The sequence below is a fragment of the Globicephala melas genome, chromosome 18, assembly GCF_963455315.2.
Source record: "Globicephala melas chromosome 18, mGloMel1.2, whole genome shotgun sequence".
In the NCBI taxonomy this organism is placed as follows: Eukaryota; Metazoa; Chordata; class Mammalia; order Artiodactyla; family Delphinidae; genus Globicephala; species Globicephala melas.
The window spans coordinates 50,082,009-50,108,428 of NC_083331.1; the positions used below are offsets into that span (position 1 = coordinate 50,082,009).

The following is a 26,420-nucleotide window of genomic DNA, read 5'->3' on the forward strand; positions in this document are numbered from 1 at the left end:
CTCCCCCCAAGAGGTCCCCATCCAAATTCCCACAACATGTGAATATGTTGTCTTACTAGGTAAAAGGGACTTTGCAGATGATCAGTTAACGATTTTGAGAGGAGGTGATCCTAGATTATACAAGTAGGCCCAGTGTAATCATAAGGGTCTTTATAAGAGAAAGGCAGGAAGATCAAATCAGAAAGAGATGAAATAATGGAAAAGCAGAGGTCAGAGAGGAGAGCAGATGTTATGGTGCTGGCTTGGAAGATGGAGGAAGCAACACTGAGTCAAAATGTGAGTGCCCTCTATAAGCTGGAAAAGGCAAGCAAACAGACTCTCCCCTAGAGCTTCCAAAAGGAACCAGTCCTGCTAACGCCTTTATGTTAGTCCATGAAATTGATTTCAGACTTCCAACTCCCAAAACTGTAAGATAACATATTAGTGTTGTTTTAAGCCACTGTCTGTGGCAATTTGTTAAAGGAGCAATAGGATACTAATATACATGGTCTAAAGAAATTTGAAGGGGAAAAGTTGTGCCTTAAATTTATTTACCTGCTAAGTTATTTTTAATGTATGAAGGAAATAGAAAAATACTATCAGGAAGTCAAGGGCTCAGTAAATATACTTATGTATAGCAATTTATTGATCAAATCTCTGTTTAGATAGTTTCAATGAATAATATCACTTCGTTTCATAATACCCGTTAGACACTACTGAATTTTTGTGATCAATTTTTTGGTTGACTGTAATATGTCTTAAGTAATTTATCAAGAAAAAGCATGTGCATGTTATTTCAGAGTTTTTGTGTATCTAGGAAGATATGTTTATTGCTGTAGTACATAAGCATTAGCTTGGCTTGTTTTAAATTTTTAGGGCAAAATCTTTTGTTCATAAACATAGCTTTAAGTGTTTTCATGTTGAACAATAAGGAATAAAAATTAATCGAGCTTTGTGTTAAACCTCAGATCTTTATGAAAGATACAACAACAAGCAAAACATAAAATAATTCAGAATAGAGTTAGTTACTGTTACTGTTGGGCAAAATCAAGCGAAATCAATCAAATGGACAGACTTTTGGCATATCCAATTTTTAAAAGAGAATAAAACACAAATAAGACTATTAGGAAAGATATATGAGAGAGAGAGGGAGAGGTTAACATTAATAAAGAAATATTTTTTACAATCACTATTAAAACTCTGCATTAAAAAAAATGGACAATATCTAGATAGAACTGTAATGCTCAAAACTTTTCTCAGGACCCCTTTAAACACTTAAAATGTATTGAGGAACCCAAAGTGCCTTTGTTTATGTTTGTCATACCTATTACTATTTACCATATTAGAAATTAAACTATTTATTTAATAATAAATTAATAGTCATATCTATTAGGAATTTTTTGAGTTAGGAATTGTTTTTCATTATTTTTTGTTAAAGAATAGTTGATTTACAAAACTAGGAATATTTAAAACACAAGAATATGGAAGCACGTTTCTCTCAGATATCAGAATAATGACATCATTACACATAATTTACTTTCTGGAAAACTCCATACACCCAGAAGAGAATGAGAATAAAAGAGCAAACAACAGCTTGGTTTTATTATGAAAATAATTTTGACCTCACAGTGCCCTAAAAAATATTTCAGACTGCACTTTGAAAATCAGTGGTCTAGTATAGACTACCAACTTACAACTGTGTAATGAAAATTATCAAAATTAATTCAAAGAAAGTTTAAAAATAAAAAAAGCAGAATAAAACAAATACCTACAAAGGACTTGAAAATGTTATCAAAGATTTAGGTACAAATAAGACTCCAACCTGAGGTGGGGCTAATATAAGTTGCATATAACATCCTAAAATAGAGCCCAAAATAAAAGAAGGAAACTAAAAATCAGTTTTATTAATGAAATTAGTGCAAAAATATTGAGTAAAATATTAGTAAGTTAGAGAGGTGGGTTAACAGTTAATAGTGGTGGTCAAGGATTGGTCTGGCCAAGCTCTGACATCAGTGCTTTTTCATGAAGCAAGGTAACCCCCTAACCCCTTTTGCCTGCAATGCTGCTGAACTTTTTGCTTTATCAATCCTTTTCCAGTTTTGTCATTTAAAGAGCTTTAAAATTTCTATCCTCTGTAAGAGTTATTCCTGTCTTTGCAGTAAAAGCAGGAAACAAAATTCTTGTATTGATAAAATATCTGAACCTATGTAAATGCTTAATGATGTACTAATTTCCTGTTTGAGTAGCTATAAGTTTGCACACTTTTCTTAAAAATTGTGTAAGAACGTAAGAGTATATTAAATTATTTACCCACACAAAGAATCGTTTTTCCCAGAAATTCAATGTTGACTTACTATTCATTTGATTCATATTGCTAATATATAGTACATTACATTAAGAAATTTAAAAATATTTCAATAAGTGTCAGAAAAATATTTGCTAATATTCACCATACTTATCACTGACTTTTTAAGAAAACTAAGAATAAAAGAATCTTTTTCAACATAATAAAGAATATCTAACTTATGCCAATAAACAACATAATACTGGATAGTAAAATACTAGAGTGATTTCCATTTAAATCAAAGAATCACATTAGAAAATCTTTAATCACCATTATCATTTTACATGGTTCCGAGAGATATTAGAAAGAAATGGGACAAGAAGCAAAATTATACATTCAACTGCATAAAAAATTTTTAAAAGCATGTATTAAGAAGACAAATTGGAAAGTAAACCATGAACTTGGAAAACATATATAACAATCTCTAATCAATCAATAAGAAAATTGCTTATGTGCAATATTAATTATCTATTACTGCATAACAAATAATCCCCAAATTTGGTGGCTTAAAATAGTAACCATTTAGTATTCCTCTCAGTCTCTGTGGGTCAGGAATTTGGGAATTCTAGGTTGGGTCTCACCTGAGGTCATAGTCAAACGCTGCAGTCACCTGGAGGTTGGCTGCGGCTGGAGGATCCCATTCACCCCTGGTTCACATACATGGTGCTGGCTGCTGGTGAGAGTCCTCACTTCCTCTCCTCAGGGACTGCTTGTGCATCTTCATGTCATGATGTCTGGTTACCTCCAGAGCAAGAGACCTAAGAGATCACGTCAGAAGCCACAAAGCTTTTTAATGACTTAATCGTGGAAGTCTTAGTCCATCAATAATCAGCTGGTCACATAGGCCAGTCTTAATGTAAAAGGGAGATGTTCAAGGGCCTGAATACCAGGATCACTGGGGGCCCTCTTGGAAAATAACAACTGCACACACCAATAGGAAAATGTGGCCAAAGACATTCGTGGACAGTTCATAGAACAATAAATACAAATGGCTAATTAATGTTTTAAAATTCTAATCTCATTATATTCAAAGAGGTAGAAAGTAGAATAAGAGAGTATTTTTCATACATTACAAATAGATAACTCAAAGTAAAAAACAAAACAAAAACAAACAAAAAAAACTTGAAGAAAAAATACAATGAAAAGTTTCTATTCCACTATCCCAAACTGAAGCAACTCATGCTACCAGATCCTATGTGCTTTTCTAGAAAGATTCTTTGCATATACAAGCAAATATGTGTGTTTTCATAATTAACATCTTATTGTTATTTTTAGGCTTATATTATATCCTGGAGTTTATTTGGTATCAGTACATATAAAACTACCTTATATATTAATTTCTGCATAAAAATTGTAGTGGATATCGAGGTTGCTTCCCAGTGACCTTCCACTTTTCCACCTCCTTTGTGTCTCTGCACTAAAGTTTGAGTGAGACTCATACCGTCTGTAACTCCAGGGATGTTGTCCCTGTTCAACAGTGATTATTTCAGTGTCAAATGGCCAATGTTGGCCCAATCAAAATGAAGCCTAGATTTTTTTTTTTTTTTAATGACTGGGGAGTTGCTCCCTCTCTCCATGAGATGAAGAAGCCCAGAGCATTTTTTAATCACAAGTGGAGGCAGCCAAGCCATGTACTTTAGCAGATAATGCAGAAGGCAGAGCAGAGAAAGTAGGTCTTTGGGGATAGTAAGAGTCAAGAATATGAGAGTCAGGAGGTTAAGGTCACCCTGAAGTCTACTCTGCCTCTGGACTGTCAAGTTATCAATGGATTTTCTTATAGTGTAAGGCAATTTGGGTTAGATTTCTGTTATTTTTAGCACTGAGAGCTCTAATTGATCCAGTAGTCTATGGTGTGACTATACCATATTTATATAACCAACCTCCTATAGATGGATAGTTGGGTGGCTTACAGCCTTTGGCTATTACAAACAAGGGGTCATGAATATTTTTGTACACATGACTTTGAGACCAAGCTTGAACATATCTGGAGAAACCCTAGAAACTAATTAAATTGCTATCAAAAGAGAAACGAAATTTTAGCAGGAGTTTCCAAATTTCCCTCCATATAATTTGTAGCAATTTTTACACATATTCACAAAATATGAAAATATCTGTTTCTCAAACACTCATTGACACAGTGTTATCAAAGTTTTTAATCATCAAAGATTTTGTTTCCAGGAGCAATATTTAAAGTTGATAAAGGTATCATAAAGCAGGTACCCCGTATGCTTCTGTTTAATTATGTACAACCTTTCTGGGAAGCAGTCAGCAATATGAATCAAGGAATTAAAATTCGCTTTTTTAAACTGAGATTTAATTAACATATAACATTATGTATGTTTAAAGTGTACAATATGTTGATTTGATACACACGTTGTATTGCAATATAATTACCACTGAGGCATTAGCTAACACCTCCATCACCTCACATAATTATTATTTCTTTTTTCTGGTGAGAACATTTAAGATCTTTTCTCTCCACTTTGGGGACTCAATCATGAGGAAAACTTCAGCGATGTGGATAGCAGTTTATACATAAGAAAACGCTGAATTATTATTTTTAAAGATACTGAAAATAAGAACAAGTTGTAAAATAAGTTATGGCTTATCCATAGGATGAATAGTATCTAGACATTAAATATCATGTTTTTGAAAAACAATAATAGTGAAATATGCTTCTTATATAAAATTAAATAAGCATTCATTTAAAGTAACATGCTAATTTTGAAGTATACACACTCATACACACATATGTATATGTATTCCTCTGTATTTGACATATATGTATAAATATGATTTATATATCTATATATGCATATAGGTGTTAAAGGATTTAGGCACCAAACTATTCTGGTTTTTCTTTTTTTGGCAGATTTAGCAGTAATTGATTCTTAATTTCTTCTTAAAAATCTTTTACATTTCTAAAATTCCATGTAATGAACATGTGTTATTTCATAATCAGAAAAATGTTCCCTTCTTTTACTATTCCTTGACTTAAGCTTGACAAGGAATTTGAATTCATAATTAATTGGAGGAAGGGAAATGAAACATCATGAAACTTTCTGGTTCATGAAACTTTCAACATGAGTGAAAAATGAATATTCTCTAACATTTCTGACATGCTGATATCTCTACTTAAGACCCTCCATTTTTTAAGTTGTTAGGCCATGAAAATATTCATTACCTATTTTAAATACCTCTGCCAAGGCTCATATATATTTTTTTGGAAATAATTAACCTAGCAGTATGAAATTCCAGAGCACAGGACACCTATGAGAGGAAGTTAACATCCAAAATACAGACTGATATAAATAGTTCAATATTTTATTCATTCGGTTTTCATTCCTTCATTTCTACTTGCATTATGTACCATAATAATGAGTAAAACAGATCATTATCTTTAGAATGGGAAAATAGACATTCACACAAATAAATGTAAGTTGTGACTTTGAAAAATGTCACTAAGGGAGAGAGGCAGCATAAGTAAGTTCCTTAAAACATGGACCCCTTCTGTTGGTTCCATGGATCCCCTTCATGGATCTGATGAGATTGATCCCTTCTGTCATATACTAGCTATGTGACCATGGGAAAGTTACTTAACCTCTCTGTCCTCAGTTTGCTGATATGTAAAATGGAAAATTTTAAAGTATCTATTTCATAGGATTGTTATAAGTATTAATCGAGCTAATATTTTAAATGCTTATATAATGTTTGACACATAGCCACTTCTAGTTGAATGTTTCATAAATAAGGGTACAGAATGGAGTACATGTATAGAGCACATTTAACGGGGAGCAATAAATGACTGAGATGGCCAGAGAAGTCCTTCCTGCATCACTGGTGATTGAATGGCAAGAGCTCCCTACTTGAAGAGCGTGGGGTGAGGGAGTTGTGTAAGATTAAAGCACAATGTGGAGAAAAGTGAGGACAGACAATGCAGGGCGTGTTTGGCCACATTAAATATTTGGGGTTTTATTTTACTAAACTGTTATACAGAAGGTGTGACTTGATCAGGTTTCTGTTTGAAGAGAAAAAATTATTCTGACTATGGAGTAAGGACTGGAAGAGGACAACTGACAATAAGGGAGAGTCTGTTAGAAAACGATTACAATACTCTAGGCGAGAGTATTCTACAACAAGGGCAGAGGCAGTAGAGAAGAAAGAGGGACACATTGGAAAAGCATTGGGAGGAAAAATAAATCTTCCTAGTGGGAGATCAGGTATTGAGAATAAGAGAGAGGGAAATGTTAAGATTAATTCCTTTGTTTTCTAGAGCTATACTGAGTCAAAGACCACTGGGTGTAAAGACTGTAAGTGGCAAATGGAGCATGACTTTGAATCTAAATAAGTTGAGTTTGAGGTAACATTGAATCATCCAAGTAAAAAGATTATGTACTCAGTTAGTTATATGAATCTGAAGCTCAAGGGGATTGCAAAGCTGGAATACAACATCAAATTTTATTACATGATAGATATTAAAACCAAATTGGAAAATTTTGACTATAAGGTGGGACAAGGTAAAGGGATGGAAACAAGGATAGATGGGAATTTGGGGTAAAGGAAGGATTTTCAGAGTTTGTTTTTATGGAGAGCTTCAAAAATTGATAAGAAAAAGCTATTTGAGAAGATGTTAAATATACAAGACAAGGAAAGTATAATCAATAGCACAAGAATTTTGAGTAGGCAAATAAATGAATTAGGCTTAAAGAAAAGAAGACCTCTATTGATGAAAAGGAGGACAGGCTAGATCCTGATGTAGGATCCAGAGCCTGTAGCAAATAGCCACCTCTTGTTCATCCTGCCCAATCAACATAATGTCATTGATATGATGTATGCATGCAATGTTCTGTGGGCTCCAGATCCCCTTATATCCTATTATGAGAGAAGGAGAATGAGTTAACATAGCCCTAGGTAGGGCAAACCTATTAATAAATACTTTTGTCCATTCCATGAAAATATGGACTATTTCTGATCCTCTTATTAGAATACAAAAAAAATGCATTTACCAAATTAATGGCCCAGTGTCATTTAGCTGAGGCTTTCTATATCTCCTCAAGCAACAATGAAACACCTGGCACAATGGCTGCTTACAGGGCTACTATGTGTTTGAACTTGCAGTGATCTACAGTTATTCTCTAGGATCCATCAGTATCTGAAAGAGGCCAGACTGACAAATTAAAAGGAGATAAGGAAATGATAAGGGACTACCGCCCCACTATCTGTGCCATGCTCTACTACACCCTTGCCCCAGAATGTGCGAGCCAGCATGGGTGGAGGAAGTTTCAGAGGTTTCTATTAGGCTGTCCTCATTATGTTATCTCTTATCTAACAGGCAAAATACTCAATGAAAAAATGACCCCAACTACAAGTATGTTCATCCTAGTTATGCATTCGGGAAATGACCACTGAGTAGATCCGTGGAACCAGTAGACCCATTAGAAACTGGATTTTAGTCAGAACTCCATTTATTATCTTACCTTCATAAACCAGTATTCTAGCAGGGGAACCGTGATGATGCTTTGGTTCCCCAAGCATCAAATTCACTTTCTACTTGTGTCTAATAGTCCTTGAAATGTCTGAGCATTTCCCTCTCCCACGTATGTAGCAATCTGAGTAAATGACTTAGGTCTTTCAGGGGAGGGACTGTGAAATCATTATAATATACAATTGCCAGGAAGTTGCTGTGACCTTCTTCCTAGGAATGAGGCCACCTGTTAGTCAATGGGTTCCAGATCTGAAAATTGGCTCAGGTCCTAGAACTAAGCAAGGGATTATGACTTTTTATTGGACTGGCTGCACTCAGCTTCCCGACACATATCTACAACATGATTTAGCTAAGAAAAATGAATGCATGTATTCATACCAAAGCTTGTACATAAATGTTCGCAGCAGCTTTATTTGCAATACCCAAAAGCTGAAAACAAAAACCCAAACAAACTCAAAATGTCCATCAACTTGTGAATTGATAAACATAACATTGTGGTATATTCATACGCAGCAATACAGTGGAATTTCAATACATGAAGTCAATTAAAATATGAAACACCATGGGTGGAAGACTGTAAAATGAAAGCAGTCAAAGACAAAAGCAACTTATACGATTCTATTCATATAAATTCTGGCTGGAAAAGGCAAAACTATAGTTCCAGAAAAATCTGTAATCACCTAAGTCTATGGATTAAAGGAGGATAGGTTTCAAAGATGCAGAGAAAACTTTTTATAGTATTAGAAATATTGTATATCTTGATTATGGTATGATAACTGTATGTAACTACCAAAATTCATCAAACTGTACACTTAAATGGATTTCACTGTACGTAATTATGGTACAATAAAGCTGGAGGGAAAAGATGCTATGCTAAGCACTAAGGAAATAAAAGGATATTAAAAACAATATTCCTGTACTCAAACAATGTATAATTTTGTAAACAAGAGAAAAATATATAGAATATGTTGAATAAATACATAATGTGAGGCATACCATGAAAAGAGTTCAAAATGTTATGAAGATTTACAGGTGAAAGAGGTCACTTCCATTTGGGGAGCTCTGACAGAGCTTACTGAAGGAGGTAACATTTGAATTAAATCCTGACAGATGGGTTAGATAGCTAAGGGAAGAAGAAATTTCAGAAGAAATGGATTAGGAAGGCATTTATCTTTATTTATATTTATAAAAACCATGGAGTATATTTGAAAAATGTTTAACTGGGACATAAATTTCATATAGGAAATTTTTCAGAGATAAGGCAATAAAGACCAATTAGAGCTTACAATTCTAGTGTGTAAGCAACAGAAGCTGCTGAGAGTTGTGTGGCCAGAACTTTGTTTCAGATGAAGATTATACTGGTAGCTCAGTGCAGGATGGATTGAACAAGAGGCATGGATACTGTGCTAGGCTATGGTACTGAAATTTTCCCATTTGAGAATGCTGAAATAAGAACAGATAAGAAAAGTATACATATGAGAGTTTGTAGAACAAGAAACTGGGGGCTGACTGGATATCTTGGTGGAAATGAAAGATGAGGAAGATAATCCTCAAAGAATGTTTCCTCATAAAATTACTATTGAGCAGAATTATTATCAGAAGTCTCTGAAAATTAAAGTTGGTTTGGATTAGGTGATTACCTGGTCACTCAGTGAACAGTTATAGAGTACCAACTCTGCACCAGACAGGATATGTAGGATATACAGTGAGGAACCAGACAGATAAAGTCTTTGTCTTGAAAGGGTTTTTATTCTCCTTTGAGAAGACAGACAAAAGCATGTAAATATTTGTGATTTATTTTAAATATAAGGTGATTCATTACAATTAGGAGATTGTGACTTCCTCTCAATGGAATACTACACATCAAATTGTGTTTATGGAATCAGCAAGTTAAAAAATGGAGCTAGTGAGCATAGAATGCTACTGAAAAGGAAACTCATAGAAAGTAGCAGTTTCAAGAAAGATACCAGCATGTTGAAAGAAAGAAAAGGAAAAAAAAAGAAAGAAAGAAAGAAGGAAAGGAAGAAAGAAAGGGAAAGAAAGTTCTTGAAGATGTGAAATAAAGGAAATAATTAATAGTTCAAGTTCTGCAAAAGGGATGGGATTGTGAGCATAGTATAAACCACTGGCCTTGAGAGGAAAATGAATCTTCTTTCTCCATTATAAGAATTAAGGCTTTATAAGAATTAAGAATAAGGTGACAGATGAAAATATTAATACAAAGTAAATGTAAGGTGGGAAATACCTGAGGGAATATGAGTTGGGAAACGTTTGACTTTTTTTTAGATGGTGTTATTAATCTTGGTGAAAATAAAAGGGGATATGGATTGGTTTCCAGGTCTGAAGAGAGAAAAACATCTATGGAATAGCAGCTATGAAGACTATGGCTCTGCAGCATAGCAACTGGCTAGCAGGGTTCGCTGAGAGCTCATCAAAGGTTATTTGCCATGAATTTAGAGCACCTAAATCAGTATGACTTTCTCCAGCAATCCAAGAGCAGGGAATGTAAAAAATTCAGGTTGTAGATCAAAGTTAAATCAAATTAAATACATAAATAAATGAAAAATACGGAGGAAAGTCAAGGGCATCAGGTATAAAAACGTGTTATTGAAATGGATGATGATGATGTGTTCAAATGTAAGTTGAAAATTCAGAATCTTGGGGAGAAGTCACCATCAGTCCATGATAAAATGGCAAGCTGATAAGAATAAGGCAGTTGTGAAAGCAGAAAGAAGACTGTAGACAGAAAGCAATAGCAGAAACTAAGATAAAGGATTACAGAAGTTCCTAGAAATAATATAGTCAGGAGGAGGTATTAGGCGTTAATTAAAAGTATTGTATACAGTAAAGGTTTCAAAAGTATTTTTTCAAATTTCAATCCACTGTTTATTTACAGATCTCTAAGTGAAATCCCAAGGTGTTAATTAAAGCCTTTATAAACATTTACACATAGTAATTTCACAATTCTTTGAGGAGATATGAAGAAGCACTTCTCTTTTGAATACGGTTTATTTTTACAAGTGGTTGTTATTAATGTGAAGTTTAAAAAAGGAAACTTCAGATGCCTTCTCTGTGCTGTTGGCAACAGTCTCTTTTTTGGCCAGAAAAGCAAGATGATGTGATTGGATTACAGACTAGAAAATTCCTAAATGGGCCTCATGCTACATTTATGATGATTGAATTAGATTCTGTTACCCCTAGGGTTTGGTAATCAACTTGGGGAACAAAAAAAACTAAAGAAATAGAAGGGAACATTTTCTCCTAATGTTGTGCTTCTCAGAAGTAGAGAAAATGAATTTTTAAGAGCTACGTTATTTTGACTGGAAGAAACAAAACTCTGGCAGGGCAGCAGGTGGTTATCGTTTTGAAACAAAAATAAGCACAAATTCCCATACCTTAAAATTCAAAGTATTCTTTTGAATTTAGTCCAACTGAGTATCAATGTCTCTTGAGTATTGATGTCCAGGGGCGAGCTCTGAAATCCTAATACAATGAATGCCTTATACTCTGTGTCACATACTCAAAGTGCCCCCCAAAAGAATAAGAAACAGAATATCTTACCCCTCCTTGTCTTATAAAAGACACATTTTTGAAAGCAACATCTATTAGGGAACACCCACTGTAAATATTGCCATGATAATAGAACCGAAATATTTGGTTATACCAGTTCCCTGAGAGCATCCTTTTACATTACCTGAGCAACACACACAGTACTGGGAGGTCTCCCCAGAATAATCTGCCTGTTTTAGATGAATTATAGAATAGCAAACTGACTACATTGCTTAGTCCAATTTGGTCACATCTCTATAGATATGTTTGTTTAGTTTGTTTTCTTCTATAATAGAAAAACTTTTTTCTCTCCTTTTCTGGAACACAGAGAGGAAATTCATCCTCTTAGTGTGGTTTAGAAGTTCTGCAAAAAGCTGATGGTCTGCACTGATAGGTATAAAACGGAAGCAGATGGAGCAAGGCCTCCAAATTATACAACACCAGGAGACATTATTCTCGGAGAACACAATAATGGGCCTCCGGGGGTGTCATTCACATTATATTCTATATTGTGCGATACGGTGGCCCCGTGGAGAGCACATGACAAATGAGCTGACCAGGTAAGTGTGCATGATCAAATGTTTGCTGTGTGGAACAGGCTGTCTATTCATCTTGCAAATAATAGGAAGAGCTAAAGTTCTGGCTGGCACTCTTTTAACCCTATGGGAAAGATAACATCATTTTCTCATTTTATACATAAAGAAGCTAAGTTAAAGAGAGCTTACGTGCCTGGCCCTGGGTCATAAAGCTAATCAGCGGCAGAGCCAAGATTTGAAAACAGGTAGTCTGCCTCCAGAATCGGGGCTCATCTGCTTTTTAAGTAGAGATCCTGTTTTTCTCCCCAAATCAAAGGAAAACAACAACAAAGCTTAGAGTTCATGAGATCTGCAATGAAAGAAATATTTGGTATGGAACTTGATTTAATATCCAGGCTGGGTCTTTCAAAAGCAAGTACTAGATATATTTTCTAGAAACTTATAAAAATATAAAGCAAAATAGATTGACAGTGACATCTGAGAGAGCAGAGTTAATTATGTAACAATTACTCCTTCCCTCTTAATATGGTAACATCAAATCTGCACAGAAAAATAAAGAAACCAAGAAGGCTTCTTTAGAGAGGATTATCACATCCTACTCTTCACTTTCATTTTTCTTCTTTTAAATGGAACACAGCAAAAGAAAAGTATGGGCTATATTTTGCCATATGTTTCTTTACCTTTAACATAATAAAATTAAAGTTAATAAACAACAAAAGAGAAATACACGAAAGCCTAGATTTATAAAGGATAAACCAAATATCCTAAAAGGGAGACCATTACTGATGCAATTACTTTTCTACTGGTTTTATTCACATGCTTCCTGATGATGCCGTATCTGATTTTTGTCCCTCCTCTGATAATGCCTAATAAAACTAAGTTCTTCAGGAACATGAGAGAACTTCTCACAGTATGTTATACAGAATTTTACACCATAATTTGCTTTTATCAAACACAGAAACTATTTTCCTTGAGTTAAAACAAGCATTGCTGATTTAAATGTGCCAAGCAACCACATAATATAGTTTTTTCCGGCAAGGTGTATCTTCAACTTGACAGTGTTCATACATCGTTCTCAGATCCTGACAGTTTACATGATTGTAAACATTTTACAGCCTCACTAGTAATGTATGCCAAGGTTCCCATAAAGAGAACTCTGGCAATGGTAGAAGGCTTCTCAATAAAACGCAGCACCCTTCCACCTGAAATAGCGATTGTTAAAGATTGGGAGATACAGGCATTCAGATGAATGTTGCTTGCCAAAGTTAAAAGTGGCAAACACACTTTCGGATCCAACTTGACTCTGTACCCCAAAATGAAAGTCACAAAACAAGAGTGAAGACATTATCTTCAGAGAGCAAGGATGAAAATTTCCATCTTGAAAGATTTTAAGAATAAAATAAGTTTCCCACCTAGGTTTAAACGTGCCAAAAAGCAAATGCCTTCGTGAGAACTAAACTTCCTTTTAGAAAAATGTTGTTGATTTTTCTGGAGGTTGATATAGCAAAGTTAAATTGAACAGAGTATTAAAGCCACTTCTTGGAAACCTCAAAAACCACAGGCTTGTTTCTATTGATCAGGAAGAAAAGTGAAGGCTGTATGCAATTTATTTTGCCATCTCTTTGAATGCACAGGAGTATTGCACTCAAGAGTATCGAAAATATTCTTCAGGAGAGAGTTACACCTGTCTCTGGTTGTAAGGAAGAGTACACCCTGAGCCCTCAGCTGGCTGAGTTCTCTACCCCAAACAGCGGGTCTAGGGTGCACTTGAGACAAGCCTTCCCATATAGAAAGTGTCAACATGTGTCTTTGGAAAAGCATAAAATTTGGTTTTTCCACCACCTTGTCTTTTATTGACCCAGCAAACAATTCATATTTTACAAAATATACATTGAAGGGGAAATTTTAGTCAAGACTGAAAAGTGAATTTGAGAAGCAGAAATAATGGGGGGTGTGTGTGTGTGTGTGTGTGTGTGTGTGTGTAGTTACTGATCTTTCTATTCCTCTAGCTAGCCCAGGAGCATGAGTGATGCATGATTTAATAAAGGGATGTAATACCAATAAGAGCTTTTCCTCATCCTTCGTTCTAGCTGGATTTGAAGGTCAGTGTGATTTTACAAACAAATGCTGCCTATGAGAATCCATGGCAGAAAACAAAGATAAGCAACAAGGCACAAACAAAACAGGAAAGTAAGGAATTGGAAGCTTTTGTTCCTTACTTTCTCCTTGCCCCTCTTGTCACCCCCCCAACCTGAGCCTCTCTGCCTGAATCTTGTGGACAATGGGCAGTTGTTAGGGTTTTGCTCTTTTGTTTCCAAGTAACAAGAAGCCACTTGGGTTATCCCAAGGGCAGAGGTACCTTAAGTATAAGGATGCTCACCTGAAGAATTCAAGCTGCTGTGCAAAATATTCGTTTACTTTCCATCTGTCTCTGTTCATCCCTGTTTCACTATACACGCCACCTGTCTTTTACTCTTTCCACCTGTTTATATCTTTTCTGCTCCCTTACAATTTCAGTTTGCACAAGGCTTTGGCTAGTCACAGTCATGATCCATGACATCCTTTAAAAAAAAAAAACTTCCTATTTTGCTTTGATTTCAGATTCCCAAGATAGAGAATGTGTTGGCCTCAATTCATCCTTTTGTGTCCAGTCATGGTTCATAAACATTTGGTCACTGTTATGGCTTGAACTGTGTCCCGCCCAAAAGATATGTTGATGTGTTAGCCTTCCTGATACCTATGAATGTGACCTTATTTGGAAATAGGGTCTTTGCAGATGTAATCAAGTTAAGATGAGGTCCTTAAGGTGGGCCCTTAATTCACTATGACTGGTGTCCTTATAAAAAGAGGGAAATTTGGGCACAGGCAGAGAGGGAAGATGGCCATGTGAAGACGGAGGCAGGGATTGGAGCCACACTTCCATTGGTGACAAAATGCCTGGGGCTACCAGAAGCTGGAAGAGGCAAGGAAGGATCTTCCCCTAGAGGCTCCCTACCAATACCTTAATTTTGGACTTCTGGCCTCCAGAACGGTGAGAGAATACATTTCTGTTGTTTTAAGCTGCTCAGCTTGCGGTACATTATTATAGGAGTTCTAGGAAACTAATACAGTCTCTGTAGTCCATTGTTCAACCTTCATCCAAATATTTAGCTGGTGTCTTATGTCCACAAAAATGACACTTTTGCTCTTTGGCTGAACTGTGGAAGACTTTTTTTTTCCTTTGAAACTATGGAAGTAAGTAGCTGATGTCCGTGTCTCTTGTCAAGAACATACCTGGTAACTATTGCTGAGAAAGATCTTCTCTAAAAAAAAGTGAAGGAAGGGTCTGTTCTTTTATCAGAGGTACATAGTTTATTCTCCAATTTCTGGGAAAGAGGAACTTTTCAAAAGGAAGAACAATCAGTTCTTTCTTCTAAAATTAGAACTAATGAAATTCCTTTAATATTTGTTTTCCTATACACAAGGTCTCATACTTTTCAAAAGAGAATTTAAATACTTAACATTGAAGAATTTCACACTTAACACTGACCATCATTCATCATTTTTTTGAAGTCATCTGTGCTTATTAACATCATGGAAAGTCCTTAAACCTGAGTTAAAGCCCAAGGAAGAAAGAGGTACAATATGCCATCCAACATATCCTATTCAGTCCCTTCAATTTTTAAAATTGAAATATAATGGATGTATAACATTGTGTAAAGGGGTACAACTTGTTGACTGAGTACATTTACATATTGCAATATGATTCCCAACACAGTGTTAGCTAACACCTCTATCGCGTTGCATAATTACCAACACAGAAGTAGAAAAATCAGGAAAATGAAGATGTGGGTCAGTGGAGCAGGGAAACAGGAGGAACTCTGAAACAATTCTTTGTAAAGGGCCAGAGAGGAAAGGTTGCTGGCTTTGCAGGCTGTACAGTCTCTGTCACAAGTTGTAGCACAATCAGCCACAGACAGCATGCAAATGAATGGGCATGGCCTAGTTACAATCAAACTTTATAAAAACAGGAACGGGGATTGGATTTGACCAGGAGGCCACGGTTTGCCAACCCCTCTTCTAGAGGATAAGTGCAAACACTCATGGTGGTTTTTGATGAGGCTCTTTATTGGTTTGCACTTAGCATGGACGTGTATAACATTCTATCCAGGAGGATGCTAGCCTGAATGACCTCATCCCTTCCCTGTTTCTCCAAAAATGGGTCTCAGCCACAGTCAATTCCAGTGTAGGGGAACACACGTGGTCAATGATAGAAGCTTCAAGGCATAGAGGCACGACCCCCTGGTGCTCCTTGAAGATGTGTTAAGACCTTCCTCTGTCACTTGGAACAACTTAGAAACACTTGACGTTCAGTGTGTGCTGGCAGTCACACTTCACCATTTGTTGACAGATTGCCACACTAATGTTCTTTCTCAGAAACGAAAGCAGAGGGAATCCTTACCACAAGCACATCTAGATGCAAAACCCCAAATAGGTCTATAGCCCCATAGACTGAACAAATTCTTAATGACAGTAGAATGCACATGAGTACCTACTGGTGTCCCTAGAGGCACAAAAAGAAGTTAGTACCTTGTTCTACAAGGACAGGACACAATATACACTGTCACTGGCCACAGAGACACATAACTCCTGATGCCATCCTGGCCAGTCCTCAGAGCCATTCACATGGTCAACAAAACTCACAAAGACCTTGCACCCACCAACACATGCTCAGAATGTTGCTACTTGCAACAACTCATGTCAAAGACTGACCAGAGATGCCACACAGTTTTCTGACCCACCAATGTCCAAATATCCCGAAGACCCTTGGCTATTAGACTGTACAGACATAAACCACTTCCGTTTATAATGGAGTATCCCGTCGCATACACACACACACACAGAGCACATTTCAGCCCCCGTCTTGCCAATGATGTGCTGGATCTGGCTCTTAAGAGCTTGTCAGAGCCCAATGTCAAGCTTCCAGAAATTTTTTGAGCCAATTGATATCACGTTGTAGCTTAAAAGCAGCCATCTTGGGGGTATTTATTTCATAAACATTAGCAAATGCTACAAATCAGGATCTTTTTCCAGAGAGCTGAATGTTAAACATCTACCAGAACAGCACTGACCCTGGTGCCCTAGTGCATCAGCCAAAATGTCCTTGTTTTTTGTCCTTCTTGAACTGACCAGCCACTCTATCACCAAGTTCCAGCTTCTCAGCGTCTTCCATTTTGGAATCACCCCCCCCTTCCCTCCCCCGCCATAGAACAATAATGAAACAAAATCAGCTGTTATGTCTCCCACCAGGAACAACAATGAAACAAATAAAATGAGCTGTTATATCTCCCACCAAGAACACATCTGGTCCACACATCAGAGAATTCATCTGATAATCACTCACGCTATTACTACAGCAGTGACAGCTATTATCACTGCAATCATTTTCCAACCCAACCTCACCACCTACAGATCCTCCAAAAGGAGGCATAAAATGCTTTTAAAAGATTAAATTTAAAAGTGAGCATTTAGTAATGAATATTTTAATTCCAGACTAAGTCAAAAGGAGCACAGCCCCCAAAAGAAATACAGAGTGAGACTAATTCCTCGGATAAGCTGCTTCTGCAAAGTCGAGAAGAAAGAGCAGCTGTGAATGTTGGCTTCAATTCAGTGTGACAAGTTAGGGATGGTCTGCTGCTCTTCATGGAAACTGTTCACAACTCCACTGTTTAAGATCTATAACAGGGGTTGTTTATCCCTTGAGGGTTTCAACTGATTTTTTTCCCACATAAAGGGAAATAAGCATTGGTCTAAGTGTAAACCCTTCTAGACTGCAATAATAACATAAGGGGTTGAATCCTACTTTTTCATTATTTTTATAACTGCACTCCTTTTGCCCTATTGTGCTAATGAGACAGAAAGAAATACTGATATAAAATAGCTGATTTATCAATAGATTATTCCTGAAATGTACACAAAAAATGAAATTCTGACTAAAAAATCACCATTATGAGCCAGCCATAATGTATAAACTTCTACCATTAGATATTCATCCCTTTGGTTTTAAAAAGTGCTATGTTAAACCATTCAAATTTTAATATGAACCAAATTATCCAAATTTTGAAAAACGTACACTCTCCACACTATAATCTCTGAATGCCCAGAGATTTATCAAACTGCAATAAAGGAATACATACATGAAACTCAGACTTGATGAAGAGAGATCTTCATGGAGATCACAAGGTTCCTTTGAAGTGTCTCTGAAGATGGTACTAGGACAAGTTTATCTCCAGTGTTGCAAGGTAAGAGGCTAGGTAACATGCCTAAGTTCACACATCTAATAAGTGGTAGAGCTGAGTTGAGGCAAATATATTGTGTTGCTTAGGGGAGTAGAACTGGGGGGACTAATCTCTGGTAATGTGCAACAATTCCAGGAATTATGTATAACATGTCTTTGTCCTGAATGTCAGCTTCTCCAGACTATGAAAATGTTAACTGGTGTTTTGTGAAAATCCTTGACCAGACAAAACATGATCTAATAATTTTGTTTTCTATATCTTGAAACTCATGTGTTAAGGATTGAAAGGAAAGTGATAAGGGTGATTTTCATTTAATAGTACTGTATTAGTTTCCCATGATTGCTATGACAGATTACCACAAACTGTGTGACTTAAAACAGCAGGAATTTATTTCCTCATAGTTCTGGAGACAGAAGTCCAAAACCAAGGTGTCAGCAGCATTGCACTCTCTCTGCAGGCTCTAGGGGAGAATCCTTTACTTGGCTCTTCCAGCTTCTGGTGGCTCTTGGCAGTCCATGGCTTATAGACACAGCTCTCTCTACTGTGTCTCCACATAACCTTCTCCTCTGTCTGTATTATCTCCCTTTGCCTCTCTCATAAGGATATTTGTGATGGCATTTAGGGACCACTCAGATAATTCAGGGTAATCTCCTCATGTCAAGATCCTTAATTAAATTGCATCTACAAAGACTCTTTTACCATTTAAGGTACCATTTACAAGTTCCAAGGGTTTGAGACTTAATATCTCTGAGTCATTATTATTCGACCCACTATAATATTATATTTGGTGGAATCTATTTTTCACTCACAAAGAAGAGAACTACATGTAGTAGAGTTACATTATCAGTCTATCTTTGCTTCTATGGAAAAAATGAACAAGATACTACACTTTATCCCTTTTTCTCCCATATCTCTACCACCCTCGCCACTCCCTAGTGACCCCCACCCCGCCTTCATCCCTTGCTAAATCGGGTCATGTTTAGACGGAACTGTTCCTGGAGTATGGTGAGCCATAGGCTGTCAGTAACACTGCCCTTAGACCCAGGTTACTAGGGCCCCTGCCATGGGTCCTGCACTTTGGGGGCCCCACAATGACTGCATCCTTCCTCACAAGGCAAGGAGTTTATGGGTCAAGGAGAAGGGCCTATGGAGAGCTCACACCCTCCCCTTCACATTCTAGACCACATTCTGGGCATCTGAAATCTTAATATTTCCTGCCCAAAGAGACCCCAAGTCTTTCCTCCTGAACATGGGCTGCACTGCCAGTATAGACACCCCTAGTCCCAAGAAATGCCCAAGATGAAACTACTTAAGGTGTGGATTTACTTGGATGAAGAAGCTGGAACACCTACACACATGCATTCAAAGACACAGTCGCATGTGGGAAGTGAAGGTGGGGGTCTATGAGTTGAGAGCTTGCATTCATTCTTTAACCCAAGGCCCTACAAATATCAGAGGTGAATCTTGCAGTGAGGATTGAGGTAAAGCCAGACATGGCTTCTTCATGACATGGTAGGAGACAAGAGAATATCAGATAATTGTGAATAGCCAGGTCACTGCTCTACTGATTTAATTTCTACTAAATGCTAAAAATATGTAATGCCTGCTTTAATGTGTTAATGGCCTTAATAATATTTCACTTCCTGGAATTTAGTCCTTAAAAATATTTCCAAATACAGAAAAGACCTTATTCACAGATTTTCATTCCCCATTTTAAAAAAATGTTATAAAAAGGGAAACATCCCAATTGCTCAGTTATAGACATATGGCTACTTAAACTGTGGTATATTGAAATCAATATAATGGAACTTATAAAAAAATGTTAACAAATTGGATAATAACATGGAAAATTCCTATAGTGTTGAGTAAAAATAAAAGATATAACATTATACCACAAAATGGTCTCAACTATGTAAAAAATAATTTTCGAAAAAAATGACTTCAAGAAAATTACCCACAGAAAGTAGGATTCTGGATTATTTTTATTACACTTTATAATTTAAAAATTTTCTAAAATAACACACAGCCAGATATTTTTTAACATCTTTATTGTAGTAAAATTGCTTTACAATGTTGTGTTAGTTTCTGCTGTATAACAAAGTGAATCAGCTATATGTATACATATATCCCCATATCCCCTCCCTCTTGCGTCTCCCTCCCACCCTCCCTATCCCACCCATCTAGGTGGTCACAAAGTACCGAGCTGATTTCCCTGTGCTATGTGGCTGCTTCCCACTAGCTATCTATTTTACAGTTGGTAGAGTATATATGTAAATGCCACTCTCTCACTTCGTCCCAGCTTACCCTTCCCCCTCCCCGTGTCCTCAAGTCCCTTCTCTACATCTGCATCTTTCTTCCTCTCCTGCCTCTAGGTTCTTCAGAAGATTTTTTTTTTAATTCCATACATACATGTTAGCATACGGTATTTGTTATTCTCTTTCTGACTTACTTCACTCTGTATGACAGACACTAGGTCCATCAACCTCACTGCAAATAACTCAATTTCGTTTCTTTTTATGGCTGAATAATATTCCATTGTATATATGGGCCACCACATTATCTTTATCCATTCATCTGTCGATGCACACTTAGGTTGCTTCCATGTCCTGGCTACTGTAAACAGTGCTGCAATGAACATTGTGGTACATGACTCTTTTTGAATTATCATTTTCTCAGGGTATATGCCCAGTAGTGGGATTGCTGGGTCATATGGTAGTTCTATTTTTAGTTTTTTAAGGTAGCTCCACACTGTTCTACATAGTGGCTGTATCAATTTACTTTCCCACCAACACTGAAAGAGGGTTCCCTTTTGTCCACCCTCTCCAGCATTTACTGTTTGTAGATTTTTTGATGATGGCCATTCTGATCAGTGTGAGATGATACCACATTGTAGTTTTGATTTGCATTTCTCTAGATTAGTGACGTTGAGCATCCTTTCATGTGTTTGTTGGCAATCTGTACATCTTCTCTGGAGAAATGTCTATTTAGGTCTTCTGCCCATTTTTGGATTCGGTTGTTTGTTTTTTTGATATTGAGCTGCATGCACTGCTTCTATATTTTGGAGATTAATCCTTTGTCAGTTGCTTCATTTGCAAATATTTTCTCCCATTCTGAGGGTTGTCTTTTTGTCTTACTTATGGTTTCCTTTGCTGTGCAAAAGCTTTTAAGTTTCATTAGGTCTCATTTGTTTTTTTTGTTTTTATTTCCATTTCCTTAGGAGGTGGGTCAAAAAGGATCTGGCTGTGATTTATGTCATAGAGTGTTCTGCCTATGTTTTCTTCTAAGAGTTTTATACTGTCTGGCCTTACATTTAAGTCTTTAACCCATTTTGAGTTTATTTTTGTGTATGGTGTTAGGAAGTGTTCTAATTTCATTCTTTTACATGTAGCTGTCCAGTTTTCCCAGCACCACTTATGGAAGAGGCTGTCTTTTCTCCATTGTATATTCTTGCCTCCTTTATCAAAGATAATTTGACCATTTGTGTGTGGGTTTATCTCTGGGCATTCTGTCCTGTTCCATTCATCTATACTTCTGTTTTTGTGCCAGTACCATACTGTCTTTATTACTGTAGCTTTTTAGTATAGTCTGAAGTCAGAGAGCCTGATTCCTCCAGCTCTGTTTTTCTTTCTCAAGATTGCTTTGGCTATTCCAGGTCTTTTGTGTTTCCATACAAATTGTGAAATTTCTTGTTCTACTTCTATGAAAAATGCCATTGGTAATTTGATAGGGATTGCATTGAATCAGTAGATTACTTTGGGCAGTACAGTGATTTTCACAATGTTGATTCTTCCAATTCAAGAACATGGTATATCTCTCCATTGTTTGTATCATCTTTAATTTCTTTCATCAGTGTCTTATAGTTTTCTGCATACAGGTCTTTTGTCTCCTTAGGTAGGTTTATTCCTAGGTATTTTATTCTTTTTGTTACAGTGGTAAATGGGAGTGTTTCCCCAATTTCTCTTTCAGATTTTTCATCACTAGTGTATAGGAATGCAAGAGATGTCTGTGCATTAATTTTTTACCCTGCTACTTTACCAAATTCATTGATTAGCTCTAGTAATTTCCTGGTAGCATCTCTAGGATTCTCTATGTGTAGTATCATAGAGAATCTGCAAACAGTGACAGCTATACTTCTTCTTTTCCGATTTGGATTCCTTTTACTTCTAATTCTTCCTGATTGCTGTGGCTAAAACTTCCAAAACTATACTGAATAATAGTGGTGAGAGTGAGTATCCTTGTCTTGTTCCTGATTTTAGAGGAAATGGTTTCAGCCTTTCACCACTGAGAATGATGTTAGCTGTGGGTCTGTCATATATGGTCTGTATTATGTTGAGGTGAATTCCCTCTATGCCTACTTTCTGGAGAGCTTTTATCATAAATGGGTGTTGAATTATGTCAAAACCTTTTTCTGGGTCTATTGAGATGATCATATGGTTTTTATCCTTCAATTTGTTAAAATGGTGTAGCACATTGACTGATTTGCGTATATTGAAGAATCCTTGCATTCCTAGGATAAATCCCACTTGATCATGGTGTATGATCCTTTAATGTCCTGTTGGATTCTGTTTGCTAGTATTTTGTTGAGGATACTTGCATCTATGTTCATCAGAGATATTGGCCTGTAGTTTCCTTTTTTTTTGTGCCATGTTTGTCTGGTTTTGGTATCAGGGTGATGGTGGCTTCATAGAATGAGTTTGGGAGTGTTCCTCCCTCTGCTATATTTTGGAAGAGTTTGAGAAGGATAGGTGTTAGCTCTTCTTTAACTGTTTGATAGAATTCACCTGTAAAGCTATCTGGTCCTGGGCTTTTGTTTGTTGGAAGATTTGTAGTCACAGTTTCAATTTTAGTGTTTGTGATTGGTCTAGTTATGTTTTCTATTTCTTCCTGGTTCAGTCTTGGAAGGTTGTGCTTTTCTAAGAATTCGTCCATTTCTTCCAGGTTGTCCATTTTATTGGCATATAGTTGCCTGTAGTAATCTCTCATGATCCTTTGTATTTCTGCAGTATCAGTTGTTACCTCTCCTTTTTCATTTTTAATTCTGTTGATTTGAGTCTTCTCCCTTTTTTTCTTGATGAGTCTGGCTAATGGTTGATCCATTTTGCTTATCTTCTCAAAGAACCAGGTTTTAGTTTTATTGATATTTACTATTGTTTCCTTCATTTCTTTTTCATTTATTTCTGATCTGATCTTTATGATTTCTTTCCTCCTGCTAACTTCTCCTTTCTTTCCTTTTGCTAACTTCTGCTAACTTTGGGTGTTTTTTGCTTTTCTTTCTGTAATTGCTTTAGGTGTAAGGTTAGGTTCTTTATTTGAGATATTTCTTGTTTCTTGAGGTAGGACTGTTTTGCTATAAACTTCCCTCTTAGAACTGCTTTTGCTGCATCCCATAGGTTTTGGGTCATTGTGTTTTCATTGCCATTTGTTTACAGATGATTTTTGATTTCCTCTTTGTTTTCTTCAGTGATCTCTTGGCTATTTAGTAGTGTATTGTTTAGCCTCCATGTGTTTGTATTTTTTACAGTTTTTTTCCTGTAATTGATATCTAGTCTCATAGCGTTGTGGTTGCAAAAGATACTTGATACGATCTCAATTTTCTTAAATTTACGAAGGCTTGATTTGTGACCCAAGATATGATCTATCCTGGCGAATGTTCCATGAGCACTTGAGAACAAAGTGTATTCTGTTGTTTTTGGATGGAATGTCCTATAAATATCAATTAAGTCTGTCTTGTTTACTGTATCATTTAAAGCTTATTTATTTTCATTTTGGATGACCTGTCCATTGGTGAAAGTGGGGTGTTAAAGTCCCCTACTGTGATTGTGTTACTGTCGATTTCCCCTTTTATGGCTATTAACATTTTCCCTATGTATTGAGGTGCACCTATGTTGGGTGCATAAATATTTACAATTGTTATATCTTCTTCTTGGATTGATCCCTTGATCATTATGTAGTGTCCTTCTTTGTCTCTTGTAATAGTCTTTATTTTAAAGTCTATTTTGTTTGATATGAGAATTGCTACTCCAGCTTTCTTTTGATTTCCATTTGCATGGAGTATCTTTTTCCATCCCCTCACTTTCAGTCTGTATGTGTCCCTAGGTCTGAAGTGGGTCTCTTGTAGACAGCATATATATGGGTCTTCTTTTGGTATCCATTCAGCCAGTATATGTCTTTTGCTTGGAGCATTTAATCCATTTACACTTAAGGTAATTATCGATATGTATGTTCCTATTATCATTTTCTTAATTGTTTGGGTTTGTTTTTGTTGGTCTTTTCCTTCTCTTGCGTTTCCTGCCCAGAGAATTTCCTTTAGCATTTGTTGTAAAGCTGGTTTTGTGGTGCTGACTTCTCTTAACTTTTGCTTGTCTGTAAAGGTTTTAATTTCTCCTTCGAATCCGAGTGAGAGCCTTGCTCTGTAAAGTAATCTTGGTTGTAGGTTTTTCCCTTCCAGCACTTTAGATATGTCCTGCCACTCCTTTCTGGCTTGCAGAGTTTCTGCTGAAAGATCAGCTGTTAACCTTATGGGGATTCCCTTGTATGTTATTTGTTGCTTTTCCCGTGCTGCTTTTAATACTTTTTCTTTGTATTTAATTTTTGATAGTTTAATTAATATTTGTCTTGGCATATTTCTCCTTGGATTTATTCTGTATGGCTCTCTCTGAGCTTCCTGGACTTGATTGACTATTTCCTTTCCCATGTTAGAGAAATTCAACTATAATCTCTTCAAATATTTTCTCAGACCCATCCTTCTTCTCTTCTTCTTCTTGGACCCCTATAATTCAAATGTTGGTGCATTTAATGTTGTCCCAGAGGTCTCTGAGACTGTCCTCAATTCTTTTCACTCTTTTTTTAAATTCTGCTCTGCGGTAGTTATTTCCATTATTTTATCTTCCAGGTCACTTGTCTGCTCTTCTGCCTCAGTTATTCTGCTATTGATTTCTTCTAGAGAATTTTAAATTTCATTTATTGTGTTGTTCTTCATTGTTTGTTTGCTCTTTAGTTCTTCTAGGCCCTTGTTAAACGTTTCTTGTATTTTCTCCATTCTATTTCCAAGATTTTGGATCACATTTACTATCATTACTCTGAATTCTTTTTCAGGTAGACTGCCTTTTTCTTCTTCATTTGCTTGGTCTGTTGGGTTTTTACCTTCCTCCTTCATCTCCTGCATATTTCTCTGTCTTCTCATTTTTCTTAACTTACTGTGTTTGAGGTCTCCTTTCCTCAGGCTTCAGGTTCACAGTTCCCATTGTTTTTGGTGTCTTCTCCCTGTGGGTAAGGTTGGTTCAGTGGCTTGTGTAGGCTTCCTGGTGGAGGGGACTGGTGCTGTGTTCTGGTGGGTGCACTGGATCTTGTCTTTCTGGTGGGCAGGGCTGCGTCTGGTGGTGTGTTTTGGGGTGTCTGTGAACTTAGTATGATTTTAGGCAGCCTCTCTGCTAATGGGTGGGGTTGTGTTCCTGCCTTGCTAGTTGTTTGGCATTGGGTGTCCAGCACTGGAGCTTGCTGGCCGTTGGGTGGACCTGGGTCTTAGCATTGAGATGGAGATCTCTGGGAGAGCTTTCACAGATTGATATTACGTGGCCCTGGGAGGTCTCTGGTGGTCTAATGTCCTGAACTCGGCTCTCCCACCTCAGAGGCTCGCCTGACACCAGACCGGAGCACTAAGACCCTGTCAGCCAAACGGCTGCTTGTGTTGGAGAGTCTCCTGGAAAGGCAGGGAGTGGCTGTGGCTCACCGCGGGGACAAGGACACTGACAGCAGAAGTTCTGGGAAGTACTCCTTGGCATGAGACCTCCCAGAGTCCAATGGTAGATTATTTTTGTTTTTAAAAATATTTATGATAATTAGCTGGCTAGAACAGATATTTGTACTATTTCCTATGCTTTCATTCTTACTCTGAAACCCCAGCAGTTCTAAGATTCCTTTCCTGCTACACCCAAGTTCCTGAGGAAAACTAGAGAACAAGTCTCAGAGAAACAGACTGTCTTTGCCAAAAATATCTTGCCCCCGGTCCTTAAACTTCTACCAGAGTGTACTCTACCCAATACACAGTGACTGTAAACATTCCCAGCATGTTGGAATTTGATGGAAAACTGTATGTGTTTCAAATGGTTCAGTGCATGTTTTTTTCCTTTTTGGTTAGGCAGTTTAGGTGCAACTACTGTTAGATTACAGCGAGGTTAGTGAAAATTTGGGGAGAAACTCCGTATCTTTTCTTATCAAGGCCTGGTGATTTTTGAGCTCAGTAGTGTTTT

At 36.8% G+C, this 26,420-nt stretch overlaps 1 long non-coding RNA gene across 1 annotated transcript in view; it reads right to left on the reverse strand.

The window, feature by feature from the left end:
* Positions 1-26,420, reverse strand: part of LOC115843048 (uncharacterized) — a 268,588-nt gene that overhangs the window by 15,842 nt on the left and 226,326 nt on the right. Inside the window, exon 5 of the long non-coding RNA XR_009559784.1 lies at positions 2,905-3,081. This is a non-coding gene — a long non-coding RNA (uncharacterized lncRNA). The remainder of the gene's footprint in view (positions 1-2,904; positions 3,082-26,420) is intronic.